Source organism: Rhinoderma darwinii, chromosome 12 (assembly GCF_050947455.1).
Source record: "Rhinoderma darwinii isolate aRhiDar2 chromosome 12, aRhiDar2.hap1, whole genome shotgun sequence".
Taxonomy (NCBI): Eukaryota; Metazoa; Chordata; class Amphibia; order Anura; family Rhinodermatidae; genus Rhinoderma; species Rhinoderma darwinii.
Window position 1 is genome coordinate 31,781,166 of NC_134698.1, and position 22,915 is coordinate 31,804,080.

General features: G+C 42.8%; 1 protein-coding gene across 1 annotated transcript in view; it reads right to left on the reverse strand.

Moving 5' to 3' along the window:
• The window catches only part of NDUFAF1 (NADH:ubiquinone oxidoreductase complex assembly factor 1), a 54,058-nt gene extending 31,966 nt beyond the window's left edge, over positions 1-22,092 (reverse strand). The window contains exon 1 of the mRNA XM_075843281.1: positions 22,026-22,092. The gene's annotated coding sequence lies outside the window, so the exon portion shown is untranslated. The remainder of the gene's footprint in view (positions 1-22,025) is intronic.
• Positions 22,093-22,915: the final 823 nt, after the last annotated feature.

The following is a 22,915-nucleotide window of genomic DNA, read 5'->3' on the forward strand; positions in this document are numbered from 1 at the left end:
ATTCATAAATTATATAGATTCATTACACACAGAGTGATCTATTTCCAGCATTTTTTATTTTAATGGTTTCTAATAGTTTCTCACAATGCTGATATTGTATAGTCTATCCTCCTCATTTCTTTTGTTTTACTTGGTACCAGCACTCCACGCATTTGAAAAAATACCCAGCTGATTTTAATTCAGGAATTACATCATAAGTGTTCCTGCTCTTGCTTGTGCTCTCAGTTGGCCACTGGGGGCGCATGGCAAGTTGAGCTCATTCCATCTGTTCACATGTTGTGGTGCTGTATGGCGGTGTCTGTTGCTGTAGTGCTGCACTTGTGGGGGGACGTGGCCCAGAGCCAAGGAGCCTTGGCACGGTCTTTTAGCATGGGTGCTTTTGGACCACTGGGTTGCTCCCTCTGCGGGAGCGGTGCTGCGGTGGTGGGGGCCGCGATGCGGTGCTGCAGCCGACAGAGTAGGGACCCACTTTAAAGAGGTCGCCGTGAAGTGGCAAGTGGGCTTATACAGTTTGATCAAAATGTTTACAAAGAACCTCATGTTCATGTTTCTAAATTATGCCTAGCGGCTCAGATCAACGTATATATTGTGGATTGTGCGGTCCATGTCTAGTTTCTCACAATGCTGATTTTTTCTTTTAATGTTGATGACTATGGCTAACAGTTAATAAAAACCCGAAATTTAGTCTCTCAGCAAATTAGATTATATAAGCCCAATTTCTAAAATGATTTTTAATACCGAAATGTTGGCCTACTAAAAGTATGTACAGTATATGCCCTCAATACTTGGTCGGGGCTCCTTTTGCATGAATTACTGCATCAGTGCGGCATGGCATTGAGGCGATCAGCCTGGGGCACTGCTGAGGTGTTATCAATGCGGTGTGACATGGAGGTGATCAGCTGGTGTCACTGCTGAGGTTTTATGGATGCCAGGTTGCTTTGATAGCGGCCTTCAGCTCGTCTGCATAGTTGGGTCACGTGTCTCATCTTCCTCTTGACAATACCCTATAGATTCTCTATGGAGTTTAGGTCAGGTGAGTTTCCTGGCCAATCTAGCACAGTGATATTGTGGTTATTAAACCAGGTATTGGTATTTTTGGTAGTGTGAGCAGGTGCCAAGTCCTGCTGGAAAATGAAATCAGCATCTCCATAAAGCTTGTCTGCAGAGGGAAGAATGAAGTGCTCGAAAATGTCCTGCTAGACGGCTGCGTTGACTCTGGACTGGACATAACACAGTGGACCAACACCAGCAGATGACATAACTCTCCAAACCATAACTGACTGTGGAAACTTCACACTGGACCACAAGGAACTTGGATTGATGCCTTTCCACTCATCCTCCAGAATCTGGGGCATTGATTTCCAAATGAAATGCAAAATTTACTTTAACCTGTAAACAGGACTTTGGACCACTAAGCAACAGGCCAGTCCTTTTTCTCCTTAGCACAGGTAAGATGCTTCTGACGTTGTCTCTCGGTCATGAGTGGCTTGACACAAGGAATGCGACAGTTGTAGCCATGTCCTGGAGACGTCTGTGTGTGGTGGCTCTTGAAGCACTGACTCCATCCGCAGTCCACTCCTTGTGAATCTCCCCAGACTCTTGAATGGCCTTTTCTTCACAATCCTTTTATGGCTGCGGTTATCCCTGTTGCTTGTGCACCTTTTTCTACCACACATTTTCCTTCCTCTCAACTTGCCATTAATATGCTTGGATACAGCACTCTATGAGCAGCCAGCTTCTTTAGCAATGTCCCTTTGTGGCTTACCCTCCTTGTGGAGGGTTTCAATGACTGTCTTCTGGACAACTGTCAAGTCAGCAGTCTTCCCCATGATTGTGTAGCCTACTGGATCAGACTGTTGGACCATTTAAAGGCTCAGGAAACCTTTGCAGGTGTTTTGTGTTGATTAGCGTGTGTGTATTAGAGTGTGTCACGATCTCGGGGTATGTGGACCCACTAGGCCGCTCTGCCGTAGCGGAGAGGCAGCTGGCCAAGTCACAGTCTATGCAAGAGTCTATACAAGTCTGTAGCACAAGGGTACCTGAAATAATCCAGATGGTGGCAGGGGCACTGCACAGATGGTAGTAGGTGCAGCAGGTTGCGCCAGACATGGCGGATGACAACGGGAGCAGTAGGTTGTGCCAGACGTAGCAGATGACAACAGGTGTAACAGGGCACGACCCCAAACAGGCTCAAGAACAATAACAGCACGGGATACAGGTAGGAGGGCTCGGGAAACAACAGGAACAGGATAACACTAAGGGACCATTTGCAAAGAATAACATGGGGTTTACTAACAACGCTCAGGCTAGGATCAGAAGGGCAGGGCCCTTTTTATAGTTCAGGGTGAATAATTAATGAATTAATTTACATATGCACGCTGGCTATTTAAGACTGGGAACCAGCGTGCGCCCTCTAGTGATCACTACGGGACAGAGCGGGTGTTTGTACCGACGTCTCTGGGGAGGAAGACACCAGCAGGAAGAGAAAGATCTGCGGGAGGCAGGTAAGTGAAGGTCACGGTCTGTGTGACACCATGAGTCTACAATCTTTAACTTTTACCCAATATTCTAATTTTCTGAGAGACTAAATATTGGGTTTTCATTAACTGTTAGCCATAATCTTCAACATTAAAAGACAAAAAAATGCTGGAAATAGATCACTCTGTGTTTAACCCCTTAATGACCGGGCCTGTTTGGACCTTAATGCCCAAGCCAGATTTGTTAAATCTGGTATGTCTGACTTTATCAGAGAATAACTCCGCGAAAGTTTTGAAAATCCAAGTAATTCTGACATTGTTTTTTCGTCACATGTTGTACTTTATTTTAGTGGTAAAAGTAGACTGATACGATTTGCGGAAATTAATTAAAAAATAGAAAGATTGAAGAAATGTTGTAAAAATTATCATTTTTCCCTATTTTTAACTGCAATATGTCACATATGTACATACATAATGTACAATTTTTTTTATTAAATATATATTTCCATCTCTTTAATCTATTTTGGCAGCACTTTTGAAAAAAATAAATAATTTTTTGAGCAATTTAGGAGACTTACAAATTTAGTAATAATTTTATACATTTTGAAGTACATTTTGTTTTCCTGCACCAAGCCAGGTTTTCAGAGGCTCATAGGTGTCAGAATGGTGGAAACACCCACAAGTGACCCTATTTTGAAAACGACACCCCTTAAGGTATTTATTAAGGGGTGTTGTAAGTATTTTGACCCCACAGTTTTTTTGTAAGAATTCATGCAAAGCAGGCGTAAAAAAATATAATTTCACTTTTTTCATAAAAGTATCACTTTGAAGACCGATTTCTTTGTAAAGCGACCATAAGAATGAAGAAACACACCCCAAAATCTATCACCCTGTTTCTCCTGTTTTCAAAAATACCCACATTGTGGCCCTAATGCGTTGCCTGGACACACGGCAGGGCCCAAAACGAAGGGAGCACCCGGAGACTTTCAGGACTAAATTTTGCTTGAAAATGTTTTAGGCCCCACTGTACATTTGGAGAGGCTTTGAACTACCAGAACGATAGAAACTCCCCATAAATGACCCCATTTAGAAAACTAGACCCCTTAAGGTATTTATCTAGGGGTATAGTAAGTATTTTGATTCCACAGTTTTTTGCTAAATGTAATACATAGCAGGTGAAAAAAAAAAAATGTCACTTTTTTCATAAAAGTGTCAGTTTGAAGACCGATTTATTTGTAAAGCGACCATGAAAATGAAGAAACACACCCCAAAATCTATCACCCTGTTTCTCCTGTTTTCAAAAATACTCCCATTGTGGCCTCGATCTGCTTATTAGACATGTGGCTGGGCCAAAAAGAGAGGGAGCACCCTTTGGCTTTCAGGGCACAATTGAATAAATTCTAGGCCCCATATCATGCATTTAGAGGCATTGAGCTAGCTGAACAAAAAAAAAAAAACACGCAGAAATGACCCCATTTTAAAAACTAAACCCCTAAAGGTATTCATCTAGTGGTGTAGTGAGCATGCGGACCAAAATTTTTTATAGGAGGAAATAATGGGTATTATTTCAGACACTATGGGTATATAATGTTTTCTTCAAATTCTTATTACGTTTCCAGATAAAATAGAGGAGACGTGGTAGAAGGTTATTTTGTTAGAAATATGCCACATTAATAAATTTGTGCGGCATACAGAAGAGAAGTGAAGCCGTGTATTCATAATGGATACATGTTGCTATAGACGTATTTGCCTGTACTTATGACTATGTCTTGCTGAAGAAGCAGTTGTCCCGCATCTGTGCCATTATGATGTCATTGTGGACAGAATTCTGTCCTAATATAAAATCAGTCAGAGAGGAAAAAATAAACTGTACTGGAGTGACGGGCAATATCTTCAAACAAATGGAGGAAAATGTATCCAACTATGTGGCAAACTCGAGTCTGTTCACTAGATAGAAGAACACCTGCAGGGCTGTCAAGACAAGCTTTTTTTTTTTTCAGTGACTGGTTGTACAACGTCTCTTTAGCTCCATCAATCCTTAGGAGGGACGAATGTGCCAAGTGACGCGGTAAACCATAACAGGCCCGTGCCCGGCAAGGTAGAAACCGCTATGTGCACAAAACAACCAATCACCTACAGAATATATAAAGGGACAGTGTCCAAAACCATCTATAGGAACAGTAAAGGATCACTAATCCCCAAAAGGATGTCAGTATTTCCATAAGAACCGTAACAAAGCCCATGGTGTATTGATAAGGAACAGCTCAATTATTAGAGATCCTCCAAAAAAAATAAATATCATGCCCGTATCACGGTACAGAATTAGGAATGTAACAGCCGTATGTGGCAGGACATAGTCATAACAAAAAGGAAATACATCTCCAATTTATTCTTGTAACCATTGCTAAAATGCACGACTTCCACTAATTCAGGGGCGGCACGGGCCGCAGGTGTTGGATTTATCTACTAATAAATGCAATGCCCACATTTATTTTTTATTTCAAGAACACTTGTGGGGTCGGTCCATGTTCTGAATAGACAGATGTGGGCTCCTGCACAATAAACTGTATTAATTTGTGAGTGATCACGTCCAGGATTTAATTGTCCAAGAATTGTATCAAAAAAATCATAAAGGGGAAATTTAGTTTTACAGTCTGAAATAAATAAACCTCCCCATGAGAATCCCTCCCTCCCTTGGAAAGCCCAGAAACTAAACAAAAAAATATGCATAAATGAAATGGACTCCCTAAAAAGAATCCACCCCACCCCACGCTTTTTGGTTTTCCCTAAATTATAGATAAAATTAATAATTAGAAACGGTGTGGTAGGTCTCAAAACAGGGGTAGTTGCACAGGCCTGGATTTGAAGGGCATATGGGGCAGTAAAACCGGGAATCGCTCCTCCTTCCGTGTTTACTGCACACCCGGCATCTCTTTTGGGGGTATCTTTGGTTCACAGAGGCAGGGACGGGGTGAAGGAAGTGGCCTCAGTGAGCCTTTTGACATTCTCTGACTCGAAGGATTCTCTAGGTGCTGGGGAGTCAAACAGGAGGTGCTCTATAATTTTCTCCTGATACTGGAGGAAACTGAGCGTTCCCTGGGTCTTGCACAGCACATAGCTGTTGTAAGTGGCCATTTGGATGAGGTAGATCGCTACCTTTTTATACCAGGCCCTAGTTTTGCACTTGACCAGGTACGGTTGTAGGACCTGGTCAGATAGATCGACTCCCCCCATGAACTTGTTATAGTCCACCACGCAGACCGGTTTCCTCTTATCAGAGGTAGCGCCCCTCTCTCTTACTGCCACTGTGGTGTCCTCGTGCACGGTGGAGAGCATGTACACGTCCTTTTTGTCACTCCATTTGACAGCGAGCAACTGGTCACTTGCAAATGAGAGTGACGCACCCCTTACTAGTCGCCTGGACACCAGTCGTTGAGGGAAGCCGACTATTTTTGCGCACCGTCCCACAGGCCCCTGTATTCGCAGCATGGAGGGACTTATACAGGGGGACACTGGTGTAGTAATTGTCGGTGTACACATGGTACCCTTTTTGTAGGAATGGCACCATGAGTTCCCAGACAATTTTCCCACTAATGCCAATATCCTCTGGGCATCCTGGGGGATTAAGGTGGCGGTCCCTGCCCTCATAAATGAAAATGCCACAGGTGTAGCCCGTTGTGCTCTCGCACACCTTATAGAGTGTCACTCCGTATCGGGCTCTTTTGGAGGGGAAAACGATAGAAGGCCCTTGAAGGACATAACGGACTCATCTACCGCTAGTTTTTGGCCTGGGGTGTATAAATTGAAAAATGAGTCACTTAGGAGGGAGATAAGGGGTCTCAGTTTGTTGAGGCGATCATAGGCTGGGTCACTTCTTGGGGGGATTTGTGTATTGTCAGAAAAATGCATGAAACGCATTAAAGTCTCATAGCGCGTTCGGGCCATAACGGCTGCAAATACAGGCGTGCTATGGATAGCGCTGGTAGCCCAATAGGAGCGGAGAGAGTTTTTTTTTACTATGCCCATGTTTAGGGTAATTCCCCAAAAAAAAATAATTTCAGAAACTGTTGTGGGGATCCATCCTCTGGCATAGCAAGACCTGGGATTTTGGGTGCCAAATTGCCTGGCGTATAAATTAGTCTGCTGGACGATTAGTTCCAGGACCTGATCGCCTATAAACAAATGAAAAAAATTATAGGGACTTTCTGAGCCAAGTTCTGCTTCTGACGCAGTGTCCGTATCACTGCCGGAACCGCTAGAGCACAGCATGGCGTATGCCTGCTCTGCAGAGAACATTCTGCAGCTTCTGCGGTTCATGTTCACTACACTAATATTTTTTTATTTTTTTTTAGAAGACAAACAAAAAAACGGGGGTGATTACGTGTAATCTGGGGTCATTACGGACAATATCGGAACACTGGCGAGTATGTGGTGTATTTTACAGTATAATACAGCACAAGATTTGTATAGTATTTCTCTCTCTCCTCTCACAGGTCAACTACAGTGAGAGGAGGGAGGGAAAGAGCACAAATCCTGTGCTGTATTTTGAAAATATGGGACTATGGTCACTGTGATACTATGTACAGGCAGAATAGCTGCCTTTCACTGACAGCGCATGCGTACGCCATTTTTTTTATTTTTTTTTCCCGGCAGTTGGGGGGGGGCACGATCGGGGGCCTAACAAGTAGTTTTTTATCTCCTCTCACCAAACATTCATGGTGAGAGGAGATAAAAAGTTAATTTACACTGCTACACTAATTGTAACGGCGATCGCCGGTATTCGTTGAATACCGGCGATCGCCGGTTTGGGGACCGCTAACAACAGTCCCCAGACTGTGCTCCAAGCCCTCAGCTACCTCTGGTAGCTGAGAGCAGGGAGCTATCCCTCTGCACGGCGCCGGAATCTTACTGAGATTGTGGGCGCCATTTTTTTTCTCTTCCCGGCAGCTGGGGGAGGAGAAGAGAAGGGGGGCACGATCGCGGGCATCGGAGGCCCTTCAGGTTAGTTTTTTATCTCCTCTCACCAAACATTCATGGTGAGAGGAGATAAAAATGTCGATTTTCCACCCCTGCACTCATTGTAACGGCGGTCGGCGGTGTATCGGCGGTTTGGGGACCGCAAACAACGGTCCCCAGACTGTGCTCCAAGCCCTCAGCTACCTCAGGTAGCTGAGAGCAGGGAGCTATCTCTCTTCACAGCGCCGCAATTTTATTCTGATGCAGCGCCGTGAAAATGCGTATGCATCAGAATAAAGCCCGTTAGTGGCCGCCGTGAAAAGGCGTATTGGCGGTCACTAACGGGTTAATGAATATATATAATATATGAGTTTCACTTTTTGAATTGAATTACTGAAATAAATTAACTTTTTGATGATATTCTAATTCTTTGAGAAGGACCTATATATGTATCTACTGTCCCATCAGACATAGGTGTGTATTCACACTTATGCCCATGGGAAAATGCCCCAGGTAATGAGAAAAGAGTTGGCTCCAGACGGCTGCATTGTCTTGTTTACACTCTGGGAGGAACAGAAAATTTCCTTTGATCCTCTTGTCTCCTACCCTTCAGGGGGAAGCCATAAACAGTGGAGACATCCTATAATGCATTCCCACGTCACAAGAGGTTCCCACAGCCAGCCCCCCACCCTGCACATGCATGAGTTTGGCACAGCGATGTCATACAGGAGTGCATGGACAGGGCTTAAATACGAGTGCACTCCCCAGACCTTCACTCTACCCCCAACCTGAGATGACCTGCACATTAGCCCCCATCAGAAGAGAAGCTGGATTCTACCAAAGCAGGCCTGCTGAAAACACTCTACAGACCCTGGACAACACCAGCAGACTAAGTATCTTTACTCAAGCTGCTGCATCCCTCTACAGCAATAGCTTAACCCCTCCAGCACCTTCCAACTATATTTAACCCTAGCCTATGATACCAGAACCCTGCCATCTTATAACCCTAGGCCTTAGCCCACATCCTACAAACCTTATCCTATTACAACCCCCTCTGCCCTTTCTCTTTCCCTACAGCCCTTATTGTATTAACCTCTTAGCTACAGGGACAGTTAGAACCAGGTGGGGCAGGGTCACAGAAGTGTGAGCATTGTATTGTATTCTGTGTGTGTATTTAGGTACGTGGGTTGTTACTATTATTATAGGATTGTACGGGTACTGTTAATATCTTGTTGTTATATTGTACCACGTGTAGTGTCCGTATACTTGATACATATTGATAGTTATTATGTGTTTTGAGGTATACTGATTCTATACCGTAAATATATGGCTGGGTTCACACGACCATGTTACGTCCGTAATGTACGGAACGTATTTCGGCCGGAAGACCCGGACCGAACACACTGCAGGGGGCCGGGCTCCTAGCATCATAGTGATGTACGATGCTAGGAGTCCCTGCCTCTGCGTTGAACTACTGTCCCGTACTGTAATCATGATTACAGTACGGGACAGTTGTCCTGCAGCGAGGCAGGGACTCCTAGCACCAGATCCGTCACCATTGAAATCAATGGTGATGCAAACGGAAACCTATAGATTCCGCTTGTTTCAGTTTCCATTGAACGCGGATGTGAACGCAGCATTAGTTAATAAATCTTGTTTTGTTTACTATACAGATGTGTCGTGAATCACTGCATGCACACGCGCACACACACACACACACACACACACACACACACACACACTTAGTAATAATGCAAATAGAAGGCGTAATACAAGGGAAAATGTAGGTGAGCTAGGCATAACCCTAGTGACCCTAATAAACGGAGGTAGTAATAGTGGGGGACACTAGCACAATGAACCCCACTAAATACTCACCCTTTAACAATGGTCTTTTCAACCTAAGGCAAGAGAAAAGGGGACCTCTATTATCTAGAGAACAGATCTATAGCAAAGGGTTGCTGTAAAGAGAACCTCTCATCCCGGACCACTGCTCCATCACATAGACCACCCTTTTGTTTTGGTAGGAGTGTAATGCTTAATTTTCCCTGGGGCATAAGGAAAAGTAACAAGCGGTACCAGCTGATTGTGGTGGGTCTTATCATGATCTGGTCTCTGGGGGAACTAGATGGTAAAAAGGTATCCACCATTCATAATACACTGACACTTCCAGTTCTGTAGAGATCACTTCTCAGCAGTCATCTCATTATCCTAGCAGCCATTATTACACTGATATGTAACGTTTCTATATATAGATAATACATGATCCCGTCATAATAGACTGATCCTCCCTGTTTTGTAGAGATCACTTCGCAGAAGTCATCGCATTATCATCAGAGGCAATTACAATGAGGGGTAACACACACACACATATAAAATATATATATATATATATATATATATATATATATACACATACATATATACATACACATACATATATACATACACACACTACCGGTCAAAAGTTTAGGGTCCCTTAGAAATGTCCTTATTTTTGAAAGAAAAGCACAGTTTTTTTCAATGAAGATAACATTAAATGAATCAGAAATACACTCTATACATTGTTAATGTGCTAAATGACTATTCTATCTGCAAACGTCTGGTTATTAATGCAATATCTACATAGGTGTATAGAGGCCCATTTCCAGCAACCATCACTCCAGTGTTCTAATGGTACATTGTGTTTGCTAACTGTGCTAGAAGGCTAATGGATGATTAGAAAACACTTGAAAACCCTTGTGCAATTATGTTAGCACCGCTGTAAACAGTTTTGCTGTTTAGAGGAGCTATAAAACTGACCTTCCTTTGAGCTAGTTGAGAATCTGGAGCATTACATTTGTGGGTTCGATTAAACTCTCCAAATGGCTAGAAAAAGAGGGCTTTCATGTGAAACTCGACAGTCCATTCTTGTTCTTAGAAATGAAGGTTATTCCATGCAAGAAATTGCCAAGAAACTGAAGATTAACCTACAACAGTGTGTACTACTCCCTTCAGAGGACAGCACAAACAGGCTCTAACCGGAGTAGAAAGAGAAGTGGGAGGCCCCGCTGCACAACTGAGCGACAAGACAAGTACATTAGAGTCTCTAGTTTGAGAAATAGACGCCTCACAGGTCCTCAACTGGCAGCTTCATTAAATAATACCCGCAAAACGCCAGTGTCAACGTCTACAGTGAAGAGGCGACTCTGGGATGCTGGCCTTCAGGGCAGAGTGGCAAAGAAAAAGCCATATCTGAGACTGGCTAATAAAAGGAAAAGATTAATATGGGCAAAAGCACACAGACATTGGACAGAGGAAGATTGGAAAAAAGTGTTATGGACAGACAAATCGAAATTTGAGGTGTTTGGATCACACAGAAGAACATTTGTGAGACGCAGAACAACTGAAAAGGTGCTGGAAGAGTGCCTGTCGCCATCTGTCAAGCATGGTGGAGGTAATGTGATGGTCTGGGGTTGCTTTGGTGCTGGTAAATTGGGAGATTTGTATAAGGTAAAAGGGATTTTTAATAAGGAAGGCTATCACTCCATTTTGCAACGCCATGCCATGCCCTGTGAAAAGCGCTTGATTGGAGCCAATTTCATGCTACAACAGGACAATGACCCAAAGCACACCTCCAAATTATGCAAGAAATATCTATGGAAGAAGCAGACAGCTGGTATTCTATCTGTAATGGAGTGGCCAGCACAGTCACCAGATCTCAACCCCCAGCTTGACCGTATGGTACGCAAGAAGTGACCATCAAGCCAATCCAACTTGTGGGAGGGGCTTCTGGAAGCATGGGGTGAAATTTCTCCCGATTACCACAGCAAATTAACAGCTAGAATGCCAAAGGTCTGCAATGCTGTAATTGCTGCAAATGGAGCATTCTTTGACAAAAGCAAAGTTTGGAGAAAATTATTATTTCAAATAAAAATCATTATCTCTAACCTTGTCAATGTCTTGACTATATTTTCTAGTCATTTTGCAACTCATTTGATAAATATAAATGTGAGTTTTCATGGAAAACACAAAATTGTCTGGGTGACCCCAAACTTTTGAATGGTAGTGTATATATATATATATATATATATATATATATATATAGCCATTTGGAGAGTTTAATCAAACCCACAAATGTAATGCTCCAGATTCTCAATTAGCTCAAAGGAAGGTCAGTTTTATAGCTCCTCTAAACAGCAAAACGGTTTACAGCAGTGCTAACATAATTGCACAAGGGTTTTCAAGTGTTTTCTAATCATCCATTAGTCTTCTAACACAGTTAGGGTATGTTCACACGGCGGGGGTCCGTAACGGCTGAAATTACGGGGATGTTTCAGCCTGAAAACATCCCCGTAATTTCAGCCGTTCCGGCATGTGCAGGCGCTTGAACGCCGCGTCAATTACGGCCGTATTTAGCGCTGCTATTCATTGGAGTCAATGAATAGCGGCTCCAATTACGGCCAAAGAAGTGACAGGTCACTTCTTCTACGCGGGCGTCTATTTACGCGCCGTGATTTGACAGCGGCGCGTAAATTTACGCCTCGTGTGAACAGACAAACGTCTGCCCATTGCTTTCAATGGGCAGATGTTTGTCAGCGCTATTGAGGCGCTATTTTCGGGCGTAATTCGGGGCAAAAACGCCCGATTTACGTCCGTAAATAGGCCGTGTGAACATACCCTTAGCAAACACAATGTACCATTAGAACACTGGAGTGATGGTTGATTAATTTAATGTTATCTTCATTGAAAAAAACTGTGCTTTTCTTTCAAAAATAAGGAAATTTCTAAGTGATCCTAAACTTTTGAACGGTAGTGTATGTATGTATATATATATATATATATATATATATATAAAACAGGATCCACCATTATTAACCCCTTCCCGCCGGATCACGTACAGTAAAGTCATTAAAACTAGTGTCTTACTGCATTTTCACGTTACTGTACGTCATGGAGATGAAGCTGGCTCAGGAGCTGAGCCAGCGACATCACCGCCGGGTGACAGCTGTATGTTACAGCTGGCACCCTGAGGTATCGGGCAGGATCGGAGCTAGCCTCCGATCCGACCGATTAACCCCTCACATGCTGCGTTCAATAGAGATCGCAGCATGTGAGGAGTTTATAGCCACCGGCACCCCAGCAACGTGATCGCTGGGTTGCCGGTGGCTGCAAAGGCGATCGGAGGGCTAATGCTTACCTCCCGATCCGCCAGTAACGGAATCCTCCTATGCCCCGTCGTCAGCGGGGCCCAGGAGGCTTCCGGTACCATCGGCAAGATGGCGCCGTCTCAGCTTCCGGCTCAGAAGCTGAGCCGGCGTCATCAGCATTGGGTGTCCGCTGTATGTTACAGTGGACACCTCGATCTATCGCCAGGAACCGGAGCTAGCTCCGATTCCTGGCATTAACCCCTTCGATGCAGCGATCCATTGTGATCGCTGTATCCTAGAGGTTTGTAGAAATTCGGCAGCCTTGCCACGCGATGGCAAGACTGGCGACTGCTACCATGGCAACAGGAGCCCTAACAATGGACTCCTGTCTGCCATTACGTAAGCTGATTAGGCCCCGCCCAGAGGCGGAGCCTGATCGGCTTGCTGTCAGTGAACAACTGACAGTTCCAATATATTGCACTACATAGGTAGTGCAATGTATTAGAACATCAAACCAGTCCCCTAGTGGGACTAAAGAAAAGTGTAAAAAAAAAGTGTAAAAAAAGTAAAAATAAAAGTTGTAAAACATACAATAAAAGTTTCAAGTAATAAAATAAAACACAATCGCCCTTTTTCACTTATCAAGTCGCAGCGACCGTAACGACCTGAACTATAAAAATATTATGTTATTTATCCAGCGCAGTGAACGCCGTAAAAAAAAAACTCAAAAACACTGCCATAATTACTGTTTTTTTGGTCACAGTCTTCCAAAAATTGAAATAAAAAGTGATCAAAAAGTCGCATGTATCCAAAAATGGTACCTATAAAATCTATACCTCGTCTCGCAAAAAACAAGCCCTCACACAGCTCCATCGACGAAAAAATGTAAAAGTTAAGGCTCTCACAACTTGGCGACAGAAAAAATACATGCTCTTTCCAAAAGTAATTTTATTGTGCAAAATTTGGTATCGCCGGAATCGTACTCACCCACAGAATAAAGGTAAAATGTACTTTATAACGCATGGTGGACGCTGTATAAAAAAAAACAACTAAAAAACTATGGCAGAACTGCTGTTTTTTTTGTCACCTTGCCTCCCAAAAAAAGGATAACAAGTGATCAAAAAGTTGCATGTACCCCAATATGGTACCAATAAAAGCTACAGCTCGTCCCATAAAAAAAGAACCCTCATACCACTACGTCTATGAAAAAATAAAATAAGTTAAGGCTCCAATACGTCAGGAAAGAAAAATATCCAGTTGTGAAGGCCAGAGGGGAACATTTCTTCTGTTTCAAAAGGCGATGTATCAAGGCACTAAAATTAGGGAGCCAGGAAGGGGAGGGCCCAAATATATCTGCTGGAAGCGAGGGTGCCCGTATTATACCAGGACAACACTTTCCCGGCAAAATTCCCAAAACTGCAAAGGTGCGGAGTGTGGACCAAAAGGGGGATAAAGAAGGACATTTATCAGTGCGACACCGGCCTGTGCAGACTGGATCGATCACAGCGTAATACACATCTATGGATCATTTTATTATTTTTTTTACCTTATTATTATACCACCTAACTATGCCCCTGATGTACTCTGCCCAGCTCAGATATGCCCCACATTATAAACGGAAACAACAGTGATACTCCAAACAAAACAATTACCAAGCAAATTCCACGCTCCAAAACCCAAATGGCGCTCCCACCCATCTGAGCCCCACAGTGTGCCCAAACAGCAGTTTACTTCCACATATATGGCATCACCATACCCGGAAGAACCCTTCTAACAATTTTTGGGTGTGTGTCCCCAGTGACACAAGCTGGGCACGACATATTTGACACTGAATTGGCATATCTAGGGAAAATTTTTAATTTGTACCTTCCGCAGCGCAATCATTTATGGAAAAGACACGTGGGGTGAAAATGCTCACTACACCTCTTAATAAATGCCTTGAGGGGTGCAGTTTCCAAAATGGGGTCACTTCTCAGGGGTTTCTTTTATTATTTCACATCAAAGCCTCTGCAATTGTGAACCAATACTTTATATGTCGCCAAATTAGGCCTCAATTTTACATGGTACTCTTTCACTCCTGAGCCCTGTCGAATGTCCAGGCAAAAGATTAGGGCCACACGTAGGGTGATTCTAAAACAGGGAAACACCGCATAATAATTGAGAGCTGTCTTGTTATGGTGGCACAAGCTGGGCACCACATATTGGCGTATCTAAGGAAAAATTCCCATTTTCATTCTCCCACATCGTGTGCACACAAATTTCTGCAAAACACCTGTGGGGTTAACATGCTCACTACACCTCTAGGTGAATACCTTGAGGGTGTTGTTTCCAAAATAGGGTCACTTGTGGGGGGGATCCACTGTTTTGGTCCCACAGGGACTTTGCAAATGCAACATAGCGACCAGAAACCAAATGCAGCAAAATCTGTACACCAAAAGCAAATGGCGCTCCTTCCCTTCTGAGCCCTGCCGTGTGCCCAAACAGCATTTTATGACCACGTGTGGGGTATTGCCGTACTCCAGAGAAGTTGCTTTACAAATGTTGGGGTTCTTTTTTTCCTTTATTTGTTGAGAAAATTAAAAATTTGGAGCTAAAGCTACGTCTTATTGAAGAAAAAGGATTTTTTTTATTTTCACTGCCCAATTCTAATAAAATCTATGAAACACCTGTGGGGGCAAAATGCTCACTACACCCCTAGATGGATTCCTCAAGGGGTGTAGTTTTCTCAATGGAGTCACTTTTTTGGCGTTTTCACTGTTTTGGTCCCTCAGGGGCTTTGCAATTAGGACATGACCTCCGCAAATCATTCCTGCTAAATGTGATCTCCAAAAGCCAAATAGCGCCCTTTCCCTTCTAAGCCTCGCCGTGTGTTCAAACAGCTGGTTATTACCACATGTGGGGTATTGTTTTACTCGGCAGAAATTGCTTTACAAATTTTACGGTGCTTTTTCTCCTTCACTCCTTGTGGAAATGAGAAAAAATTAGCTAAACCTACATTTTCTTTGAAAAAATTTAGATTGTCATTTTCAGGGCCTACTTCCAATAATTTATGCAAAAAACCTGTGGGGTCAAAACACTTACTATACCCCTAGATAAATTCCTCAATGGGTGTAGTTTCCAAAATGGGGCCACTTGTGAGGGTTTCCACTGTTTTGTCCCCTCAGGGGCTTTGCAAATGTGACATGGCCTGCGCAAACCATTCCTGCTAAATTTCAGCTCCAAAAGCCAAATAGCGCTCTTTCCCTTCTAAGCTCCGCCGTGTGTCCAAACATCCGTTTATAACCACATGTGGGGTATTGTTTTACTCGGGAGAAATTGCTTTACAAATGTTGTGGTGCTTTTTCTCCTTTAGTCCTCATGGAAATTAGAAAAAATTAGCTAAACCTACATTTTCTTTGAAAGAATGACGATTTTCATTTTCTCGGCCTACTTCCAATAATTTCTGCAAAAAAATCTGCGGGGTCAAAATGCTCACTTATCCTAGATAATTTCCTCAAGGGGTGTAGTTTCCCAAATGGGGTCACTTTTGGTGGATTTCCACTGTTTTGGCACCGAAAGAGCCCTTGAAACCTGACATGGTGCCTAAAATATTTTCTAATAAAAAGGAGGCCCAAAATCCACTAGGTGCTCCTTTGCTTCTGAGGCCGGTGCTTCAGTCCATTACCCCACTAGGGCCACATGTGGGATATTTCTAAAAACTGCAGAATCTGGGCAATAAATATTGAGTTGCGTTTCTCTGGTAAAAACTTCTGTGTTACAAAAAAAATAGATTAAAAATGAATTTCTGCAAAAAAAAAAATGAAATTTGAAAATTTCACCTCTACGTTGCTTTAATTCCTGTGAAACGTTTAAAGGGTTAAGAAACTTTCTAAATGCTGTTTTGAATACTTTGAGGGGTGAAGTTTTTAAAATGGGGTGACTTTTTGGGGGTTTCTAATATATAAGGCCCTAAAAGCCGCTTCACAACTGTACTGGCCCCTGTAAAAATAGCCTTTTGAAATTTTCTTGAAAATGTGAGAAATTGCTGCTAAAGTTCTAAGCCTTGTGACGTCATAGAAAAATAAAAGAATGTTCAAAAAACGATGCCAATCTAAAGTAGACATATGGGGGATGTTAATTAGCGACTATTTTGTGTGGTATAACTGCCTGTCTTACAAGCAGATACATTTACATTTAGAAAAATGCACATTTTTGCAATTTTTCACAAAATTTTGGTGTTTTTCACTGGTAAATATTGAATTTATCGACCATATTTTTCCACTATCATAAAGTCCAATGTGTCACGAGAAAACAATCTCAGAATCGCTTTGATAGGTAAAAGCATTCCGGAGTTATTACCACATAAAGTGAAATATGTCAGATTTGGAAAAATGGGTCTGGTCCTGAAGGCCAAAATTAGCTTGGTCCTGAAGGGGTTAATAGACTGATCCTTCCTGTTCTGCAGAGATCACTTCTCAGCAGTCATCTCCTCATCAAAGGCAGCATTACAATGACACGTAACACCTCTATATATATATATATATATATATATATATATATATATATAGATTACACAGGATCCACCATTAATAACAGGTGATTGCTCTGCTCCTATTCTTTCCCCTCTCTACATAATGACATCTCCACAGGTCACAGATAATGCCTAGAACACTCTCCCATAGAAGTCAATGGGTCCCCCCCTGTTCACAGGTTCCTATGGATCATGTGGCTGCTGTAAAGCATATCTCTAAATGCTGTTAACAGCAGCTCAAGCAAGATGGCTGCCCCCATAATCATGTACAGAAAATATACTATCAAAAAATTAAGATTAGAAAAAAAGATTATGTTTCACTATCTGGTTTTAAATAGCAAAAAAAATAAAAAATAAAAAGGTGATACATTACCTTTAAAGGGATTCTCCCACAAAGGACATTTTATCACCTATCCACTGGGTAGGTGAGAAATATATGTTCGCTGGGACCCCCATAATCCACGTTGAGGAGGAGTTTGAATGAAGAGACGGTCGAGTATTCATGATGCCGCTCCATTCCAAGTCTTTGGGACTGACGGAAACAGCCGAGCGATGCACTAGGCGGTCTCTGTCAGTCCCTTAGCCTTTGAAAGGCGCGGTATCATGAATGCTCGGCCGACTCGAGACCTGCTTAGGTCTCCCTACTATTAAACAAAGTGGAGAGCCAATAACAAACAGCAGCTCTCACTAGATAAACTGCAACCGTAGGTGTACAGTGAAGGAAATAAGTATTTGATCCCTTGCTGATTTTGTACGTTTGCCCACTGTCAAAGACATGAACAGTCTAGAATTTTTAGGATAGGTTAATTTTACCAGTGAGAGAGATTATATTTTTAAAAAAAACAGAAGAAAACATTGTCAAAATTATATATATTTATTTGCATTGTGCACAGAGAAATAAGTATTTGATCCCCTACCAACCATTAAGAGTTCAGCCTCCTCCAGACCGGTTACACGCTCCAAATCAACTTGGTGCCTGCATTAAAGACAGCTGTCTTAAATGGTCACCTATATAAAAGACTCCTGTCCACAGACTCAATTAATCAGTCTGACTCTAACCTCTACAACATGGGCAAGACCAAAGAGCTTTCTAAGGATGTCAGGGACAAGATCATAGACCTGCACAAGGCTGGAATGGGCTACAAAACCATAAGTAAGACGCTGGGTGAGAAGGAGACAACTGTTGGTGCAATAGGAAGAAAATGGAAGACATACAAAATGACTGTCAATCGACATCGATCTGGGGCTCCATGCAAAATCTCACCTAATGGGGTATCCTTGATCCTGAGGAAGGTGAGAGCTCAGCCGAAAACTACACGGGGGGAACTTGTTAATGATCTCAAGGCAGCTGGGACCACAGTCACCAAGAAAACCATTGGTAACACATTACGCAGTAATGGATTAAAATCCTGCAGTGCCCGCAAGGTCCCCCTGCTCAAGAAGGCACATGTACAGGCCCGTCTGAAGTTTGCAAATGAACATCTGGATGATTCTCAGAGTGATTGGCAGAAGGTGCTGTGGTCAGATGAGACTAGAATTGAGCTCCTTGGCATTAACTCAACTCGCCGTGTTTGGAGGAAGAGAAATGCTGCCTATGACCCAAAGAACACCGTCCCCACTGTCAAGCATGGAGGTGGAAACATTATGTTTTGGGGGTGTTTCTCTGCTAAGGGCACAGGACTACTTCACCGCATCAATGGGAGAATGGATGGAGCCATGTACCGTCAAATCCTGAGTGACAACCTCCTTCCCTCCACCAGGACATTAAAAATGGCTCGTGGCTTGGTCTTCCAGCATGATAATGACCCAAAACATACAGCCAAGGCAGCAAAGGAGTGGCTCAAAAAGAAGCACATTAAGGTCATGGAGTGGCCTAGCCAGTCTCCAGACCTTAATCCCATCGAAAACTTATATGGAGGGAGCTGAAGATCTGAGTTGCCAAGCGACAGCCTCGAAATCTTAATGATTTACAGATGATCTGCAAAGAGGAGTGGGCCAAAATTCCATCTAACATGTGTGCAAACCTCATCATCAACTACAAAAAATGTCTGACTGCTGTGCTTGCCAACAAGGGTTTTGCCACCAAGTATTAAGTCTTGTTTGCCAAAGGGATCAAATACTTATTTCTCTGTGCACAATGCAAATAAATATATATAATTTTGTAATGTGATTTTCTTTTCTTTTTTTATATAATCTATCTCTCACTGGTAAAATTAACCTAGCCTAAAAATTCTAGACTGTTCATGTCTTTGACAGTGGGCAAACTTACAAAATCAGCAAGGGATCAAAAACTTATTTCCTTCACTGTATTACATGGACGGTCGGTCATGAATGGCCATCATGCATTAATAAATTTCAGCTGCAATTTATATCTAACGGAAACCTTCCCCGGTCATCAGCTGTTTGGCAGGAGTGTGAGGAGCTGGAGCTGTCGATTGTTATGGTGGCTTCCATCTGAAAATCGTCTGTCTTGGTAAAATTAATGGTTTGTCCATGTAAAAATTTACAAGCCGGATCATGAAGGGTGAGAGCCACTCTGCGCTCTGGTTACTAGAGGGGTCCTGTGTGAGCAGCCTGATTATCATTATGTGTTACCTAAATGATTGGTTCTGAGTAAGGCTGGGTTCACACGACCTATTTTCAGACGTAAACGAGGCGTATTATGCCTCGTTTTACGTCTGAAAATAGGGCTACAATACGTCGGCAAACGTCTGCCCATTCATTTGAATGGGTTTGCCGACGTACTGTGCAGACAACCTGTCATTTACGCGTCGTCGCTTGACATCTGTCAAACGACGACGCGTAAAAATACAGCCTCGTCAAAAGAAGTGCAGGACACTTCTTTCAGACGTAATTTGAGCCGTTCTTCATTGAACTCAATGAAGCACAGCTCAAAATTTACGGCTGTCAGAGAAGCCTCGCAAAATGCGAGGAGGAGCATTTACGTCTCAAACGAGGCAGCTGTTTTCTCCTGAAAACAGTCTGTCTTTTCAGACATAAAAGCCTCTCATCGTGTGCACATACCCTTATGGAAACTTGTTTGATTCGCTCTCCTGCCACGTTTACAGCTGGAATGGTTTTTATAGTTTCTGCACTGAAAATCCACAATAATGTATAGTAGGGTCGCACGATGAATCGAAAATTTCAATACTATTTTGCTACTGTGCAGGGCCAAACGGTTTGACACCATGAATTATGTATTTCAAAACTAAGCTATGCAGCCGCAGATTTTAGTATTGTAACACATTAATATTTATTCACTAGTACTGCAGAGAACATAGAGCGCGGACTGCACAATGCCCACAATGTTCTGTCTTTCTTCGGTGCCCGTCCCGGAGCACCGCTCAATAGTGCGGCGCCGGCCACATCAAAGAAGGAACGTTCTCTTTTTCGTAGCTCGTCATTAGCAGCTGGACGTTTTCCTCATCATGCACGTCATACTGATGGCGCGGGCATAAGTGTGCCCATGTGATTGGGATGCGGGGCAATGGCTGTCATACACATTTCTAATAGCAGGGTTTGGGGAAAGGTCTGATCTTCGCCATTGACCCCTTGTTTGCCACGATCAAATCTGACCACGCCATTCAAAGGGAAAATCGCATCACAGGGAATGCCTGTGATGTGATGGAGGGACATAACATATATGGACAGATAGCCCAGGGTCCATTGAAGGACCCCAGGGCTGTCTGACCATATTTCCAGTTGTTAGGGCATACCTATTCATATGCATGCTAATGTACTGGCATATCGATATATATGTCTGTAAATGAAAGCTAAAAAATAAAAATATGAATTAAAAATCCACCTATGTAATTTAAAATAAAAAAAACAGCATTTGTTTTATTCTGCTGCAGATTTCCCATTTTCTACTATGAGAGGTGAATACATGTATTTTACTGCAGCATTTCACAGGGTTATAATAAGAACCCAGACTAAGGGTATGTGCACACGCACTAATTACGGACGTAATTCGGGCGTTTTTGCCCCGAATTACGTCCGAAAATAGCGCCTCGATAGCGCTGACAAACATCTGCCAATTGAAAGCAATGGGCAGACGTATGTCTGTTCACACGAGGCATATATTTACGCGCCGCTGTCAAATTACGACGCATAAATAGACGCCCGCGTCAAAGAAGTGACCTGTCACTTCTTTGGCCGTAATTGGAGCCGTTATTCATTGACTCCAATGAATAGCAGCGCCAATTACGTCCGTAATGGACGCGGCGTTCAAGCGCCTGCAAATGCCGTTACGGCTGAAATTACGGGGATGTTTTCAGGCGGAAACATCCCCGTAATTTCAGCCGTTACAGACGCCCTCGTGTGAACATACCCTAAGGCTAGATTCACACAACCATGTTACGTCCGTAATGGACGGAACGTATTTCGGCCGCAAGTCCCGGACTGAACACACTGCAGGGAGCCGGGCTCCTAGCATCATAGTGATGTACGATGCTAGGAGTCCCTGCCTCTCCGTGGAACTACTGTCCCGTACTGAAAACATGATTATAGTACGGGACAGTTGTCCCGCAGCGAGACAGGGACTCCTAGCGTCGTACATAACTATGATGCTAGGAGCCCGGCTCCCTGCAGTGTTCAGTCCGGGACTTGCGGCCGAAATACGTTCCGTCCATTACGGACGTAACATGCTCGTGTGAACCCAGCCTAACAGATAAGCAACTTCATTACTGATTGAACGTTCAGTGAAAATATATGAACAAATACGTGTGGCAACGAACATAGATAAGGAACATCTCTCTATTTGCAGTGTTATGCCCCTTTAAGTATCAGTGTCCTGACTCGAAGTTATTCAATATAGGCATTGGGCCATTTACAGTCCTGTTTATTCTATCTGCTCCATATATTGACTACATAACAAGTTCCTACATTGACGGGTATTATATAACACAAGTAGTAACGCGAGGCGGTTATTTATAGAAAGTCCGGGCATGCCCTTACCGTCCTATGTACACGGCGGAACAGGAGATTACGCCGATCGCGCTCATGACGTCATTGCTGTGAGACGCGCTGGCTTGAATCGAGCTTTATTAAAACAGGTGTAGAACACAAAACGAACAGAACATGCTCAGACTTTATTTCTTCTTCGTTTGACGTAATACAATATTTTTGTGATTGTTATTTATATAGCATTAACTATAGCTGTCTTATAAATAAGTCATAGAAACCTTAAAATAACCAACCATCTAGCAGTAAATTCACCTAGACAAGTCTTGTGCGACTGGATAGATGGAAGGATAGTGTGTGTGATACATTGAGATTTATTAATACTGGTACATTACAAATGTTGCACAAGTTTCATCTGGCAGTCCCGCGTGCGCCACTTTCATTAATAGGGCGCACTGTTGATGAATCTGCCTCTGATTGGACTTGCTTTTGTTTTCTAACTCTACTAGTACAAAAATGACGGAAACCTTTGATAAACTAATGAAGGTGGCACAGTGATCAATCTTCCTCATTGTTTTTGATGTGGCCATTGTTTTATCTGACATCCGCCTTGCATATAATATAAAGCAATTACAGGATGAAAGCAAAAATATTCATAAATAAATAAAAATAATCCTAATACAATGGTCCTGTCACAAAATTCTCTATGATGTTAAGGACTCAACAATGCAAGATACATCCACATCCATGTAAACTAGAAGGAGCTACAAAGAAAAAACAAGTTCTGTCAACTCCCTTATACTGACATTGCCAATTTTCTACATGCACCAAAACACAGTTTTATATAAGGTGATGTATGTGTTACATAGGTTCAAAAAAGACACAGGTCCATCTAGTTTAACCTCTTTCAATCAATTACACATTTTCCATTGCTGGATTATTTG